The sequence below is a fragment of the Kryptolebias marmoratus genome, linkage group LG21 (assembly GCF_001649575.2).
Source record: "Kryptolebias marmoratus isolate JLee-2015 linkage group LG21, ASM164957v2, whole genome shotgun sequence".
Taxonomy (NCBI): domain Eukaryota; kingdom Metazoa; phylum Chordata; class Actinopteri; order Cyprinodontiformes; family Rivulidae; genus Kryptolebias; species Kryptolebias marmoratus.
Genome location: NC_051450.1, coordinates 6,820,899 through 6,826,527, shown reverse-complemented (window position 1 = coordinate 6,826,527; position 5,629 = coordinate 6,820,899). Strand labels below are relative to the sequence as shown.

Here is a 5,629-nt window from a genome sequence, read left to right as displayed (position 1 = left end):
CCCTCTGATACATGCAACAACACACTTGCTCTCTGGGAGAGCCCCTCTCTTACCTAAGCTGAATATATGTGGTTCTGGACATAGCGCCAATGCCACATTAGTTATCCCATGAAATAATTCACTCTTGTTTCCACAACAAAATGGATCATTTTCTCATATCAAATTAGAGATATTAGCGGGGATTGGAAATCAAGTTTATGTGCACACGTCATTCAAATAATGATTCTTTTCGGTGCGTGATTCTTTTGAACTTGAATCATTTAAAAGAATCAATCTTCCCATCACAGTTGGAAAAATTGGGTGGCAAACAGCCAAAATTTCAAGTGACTGGCTCCATTATGTCAACCGAAACTTTTGATGAAACTTGAGAAAGCACTAGAGAAATATTTAATAACTTTAAATAATTATACTCATTAAGTGCTAAATGAAAATAAACTGCATTTGATGGCAAATAAGTATATAAACTTAGAAGAGAGAAAGCCAACATCTCTCCGCTAGCAATAGTGAGGAGGAAGAAACCTCTGACAGAACGTGACCTCAGCAGTTGGGGTAAGAAGAGAGTGGAGAGAAAAAGATGAGCGCAGAGTAAAAACAGTTATTATTGCCTTCAGATGATTGGACACCTTGTCACTCGCTCAACCCCGGGGGTAACACGTCTCTCTCAAGGCTCTTTGCTGCAGTGACCCTGCAGCATGGGGATGAACTCCCCACTGAAATCAGGGCAACAAAGTCAGTTCAGATATTCCACAAGCAAGCCCTGGAAACCTCTCATTAAATTCACAATAAGAGTGAATGTAAGCCCTACAACAGTGCTTTGATCCCTTGTTTCTTTGCTCCAAATGTCAGCAGCTGTGACCAAAGCAGTGAAGCTCCCTGAGATGGTGCTGGAAACTGCTGTACAGACAACACAGTTTCTTTAGCTTTTAGACAATTTATTAAGTAAAAAAGGTGCATTATCTAATAGGGGTAGGGGTTAGAATCTAAGTTGGTTGTCTCGCAACATTCATAGGGTTCCAAGTTTCGTCACGTGAGTTGCAGAAACTCAAAGTCATGTTGGTTGAATTTTAAACATGTCCATAAAAATTGTACGACAGATTTATCTCAAAATACAGCAGTTCTGGGCATTTCCAACCTGTCTGACAAGAATTAGAGCTGTGTTTTGACACCTGCACAAGAGCTCTCTTCTGACAGAAAACATGTCCAGGTCTAAAAACCATGCTAATAATTAACAACAATTATTAAAAAGATGAGCCTTTGGAGAACTTCAGACCAGCTCACTTGCCCCACTTATATCTCTTTTCCACTTCCTCCATATAAAGATTGACCACAATCCGTGACATTAGAGTGGCACAAAGGTGTAAAAGCTAGAAGCACTTGGAGAGGACAAACTTCTGCCAAGGCCATAGCATCATTAAAAAAATAGTCTGGTTCAAGTTGTGACCCAGATCACCACAAAAATTTAATCAAATTCAGAAATAAAATTATCTTATAAATAAAACTGATCTGGAAATTTATACTTTGCAAGAAAGAAAACGAAAAATAGCTTTGGAAGGGAACTAACGTGCAACCTCAGCTTGCTAAACTTGTGTAAACTTGTTGTCCAAAGAACTGAAAGGCAGAAAATCTCAGTAGAAAACTTGTATTGTCCTTACTTCACAGCTCACAGCTGTTGATGGCCAATTCTGCTTTTATGCCACCTAAACCAATGACAGTCCTGCAGTTAAAAACACCTATCCACTACTCCACTTCCTCTTTCTTAGCATTTATATCAAATTGAGGCTGCAGAACCACCCTGCTACTGGACACTGCCTTAAATCTGCAATGAGTGTTAGACAGTGCTACATTCTGCAGAGGCTGAACAGAGGGAACTGAGGCACATAAGGAAAGGTAGTAATTTTACACATTAATGGTTTGTATTAATAAAACTGATTGAGTTTAGAAAGATTTTATTAAGAACAGATTAACGTAATTTTACAATCCTTGAACACAGACCCCAAATACCCTCCTCCTAAACCCCCTCCATGACATATATTCATCAAGATAGAGAAGCAGCCCAGAATGGTGGCATCGTAGTTTGTGTGACCACAAAAGTACACAAAAAATGTTGCTGTGTCAGATAGGAATGCTGTTACAAAAGTAACATCATGTGAGGAATTTGCCTCAAAAGATTCTCAAAGGAGAGAGCAACATCTTGAAGGGCTATGACCTCAGGCGGCAATCTCCCCTGTGTTGCATAAATATAAATAAAGTAATGCAGTTCTTTAGGACATCTGCCTTTAAGGTATTACCTGAGGTGCATGCCCAAGAAAACCAACTTTTAAACACACCTGCTCCCAAAATGTCTCGCTTGGAAACCTTTGAGAAGGAGTTGGTGTCTGTGGAGGTAGGAGGTAAGTTTGTTAAATTTATTTTATTTAAAAAATTAAGAGATTCTGCTGTAATTTAAAAATATCTCTTGAACAAATCAAAAATAAGGATAAAAGCATTTGTAGAAAAGCATTTGTTAGAGTACTAATAACCCTGTATCTTTGTTTTAGATGTCTGCATTGAAACAGGTCTTCTCTGGGAGGGATCATGTTCCTCTGAGGAATATCAATGTGAGGATCTGGAGTTAGCTCCGCCTTTGGGCGGCACCGCTAACTTTTCCTTCCACAGCTGATCCTGATTCCACTGATGAGTTGATCCAGCATTTAAGCCTCCGGCTGAGTCCAGACCTTCGCTGGAGCATCAAACCTCTTGTGTTAGACTCTTAGCCACAGGCTCTAACCTCAAGCTAGTTACGTTGCCCATTAAAGTATTTTGTGCTCTTTGACTTAGGTTGCTGCTTTGACCTAAGACGGTCACTCCGTGATGGGAACTTACCTGGAAACTACTGGACACTTACCTTTGCTGGACTGCTGGATCTCCTACCTGCTGGATCACTGTGGAAACCTTCATCACCTTCTCGACGCCGTGGAACGCCCATAACACCTGTAAGAAAGAAAGAGACATTATTCATTCATTCGTCTATTCTACGCTAAACCGAAGATTGTACCCGAGACTCACCTAGCTCCTTTTGCCTTCCAGACTGCTCCTGACTACGACCACTGTAAATACTTGCACCCTGTAAATAAACCCACTTACCTTCAGTTCTTTCTCCGTGTCTGGTTTTCGGTTTCGCTCTCTGGACAGTAAACCTGGTTTTATGTCAATCAAAGGGAAGGAGGTATTTTAAGTTTTTTTTTTTTTATATTGTCAGCTGTAATCAGCTGTAATAAATTACATGTTTGTTTATTGCTAGAAGAAGACAGAAGCTGTGCTCAGCTCTAACAGTTTTTGTTCTGTCTCTCAGCTGTCAAGAGCAATGCACTTTTGTAAGCAGACACATACAGACCTTTCAAATCCGAGCATGAATAAAAGTTCTTAAACCCAGCAACAGCAGCACACACACTTAGTCTTTACATTACATGCATGAAAAACTGCTATTCTCTTAGTTGCCACAAGACACTTTCATCATGGTGATGTACGTATGGAGGAAGGTGGCCATCAGTGAAGATCCCTCTGTTGGAGAGCAGATCTTCAGCTCCCATCTCAAGATGGTGAAGACTCCGCTCCAGACAAAAAAAAATTACTAAGACAGGTACGTTGTTGATAAATACTTCATGGTTTAATTGTCACACAGATACATGAAGATTTACATGCTTAGAAACAGCAATTAATAGATATAGACAGATAGACAGACATAAAGATATGCAGGCACACAGCTCAGATGTGTAAATCTTTGTCAGGGGGCTTGGTTAAAAACACAAATATGTCTGCATTAATGTACAAACCAGACTTACTGTGTGAATAATCCTCTAATATGATGAAAAATCACTAATAAAATGTATGATTTTTACAGATTTAAAGACAGCTTATGTCACACACTAACATTTTAACTGTTCTTTTTTGCAAACAAACTCTTCTTAAACTTCCAACTCTTTTTGGGAAATGTGCACAATACACAACCCGAATTCGGAAAAATCAACATGCGATGACAATTTCCTTCTGCCATTTACAGTTCAGGATTTTTTGTAAATACAATTTGTACTTTAGTTCTTATACAGCTGTTTGAGGCTTAGTTTCTACTCTGATTTGCTTTGCCTGTCTTATTAAAAGTGCAGTCTGGGAGTAACAGGCACGTGTGTGGTTACCATGGTGAGGCTAAAACCACTGGCACCAGTTTTAACATTTCTTTTAATTTTGTTTTTCTTTGCTTTTTTTCTACAGTTCAAAAGGTCAGGATTTTGTCAGCTTAGATTATTACAAAGAAAAGAAGAAAGTCATGAATGTATAAACTTTAGCATTTTATTTATAATCTTCTTTTTAATAACTATTATCTAAATGTTTGTCTTATCCATGTTTCCTCCACCATTTAAGTGCGGGAAGAGATGCTGCATCTAAATTGGACATTTTTCACAAAATAACAGATAAATAGAAATGGCATGTTCTCATTTACTGAGTCATAACTAAATCACCACAGTGACTAATGCTGGTTCATTGTGTAGATAACATAATAGCTCCCTTGTGAATGTACCTAAATTTGGACAGTTAATATTTTAATTATACTATAGAATGAGGAGTCTTGTCTGTTTATAAGAGTTTGAACACTATGATCTTTCAGCCTTTTTTATTCCTAAACCTGAATTATTAAAATGAGGCTTGCAGGTACCCCTGCCTAGCTTAGTGGCAGCAGCTGTGGAAAAGACTGTACTGTGAACTGGAGATGTCCCTCAGGATCTAAGAGAGACGCTTCAGGAAAATGATTCAGTTTCAGATCGCTGGCTCCACTCATATGAGCCACATGGGTGAATCTTTGTAAAAGTCGACAACCCCTCCAAGGAAATTAATACAATTTAGAACTTTTAAGTTGGAGTAAATGATTTTATACATATTTTTTTTAAAACATGTCAAACGTTCATTTTGATAAAATTATCTGTGTTCATTTATTGCTTTAAAAATAAACAATTAAAAAATATAAATAAATATATCTCATTTTGATCCAATTATAATACAAACTGGATAAATTGCATTTTCTGCTAAAGTATACTTTAGATGGGAAATGCTGAAAGACTTTGTTTAAATTTGCAGCAGAAGCTGAAACTCAGTTGTTAAAGCAAAAAGAAGCTGAGCACTGGCAAACAGGGGCAAAACACTAGCTAAAGGCCAGAAGAAGCAGAAGACTGGCAAAAAACTGCAGTGCACTAGCTTAGGTAAAAGGAACCGAACACTGGCTAAAAGTAGCAAAATGTTTGCTAAAAACTAATCGTAGCAAAATGGTTGTTTGAAGCTAAAAGTAGCAAAAGTCTAGCTTGAAGCTTAAAGTAGCATACAATGACAAAAATAGAGCAAGTATGCTCAAGCAGATTTCAAAGAGAACATTTTTTTTAATGAACTGAAGAGATCTTTATATATTTCTAAGGGGAAATATTTGTAAATAAAAATAAATATTTTTGAAAAGCATGAAAATTACAAAAACAATTAAAGCTGCAAGCAGCGTTGGGCGGCCCTCGCAGCTCAGCGCCGCTCCGGCCTTGCGACCGCGGGAGCTCTTGCAATCGCGGGAGCTCTGGCGACCGCAGTCTATGCTCTCGCGCCTTTCCTGCACCGT

General features: G+C 38.3%; 1 pseudogene; it reads right to left on the bottom strand.

Annotated features, from left to right (window-relative positions):
* Positions 1 to 661: 661 nt before the first annotated feature.
* LOC119616651 overlaps positions 662 to 5,629 on the bottom strand; it is a 23,065-nt pseudogene continuing 18,097 nt past the window's right edge.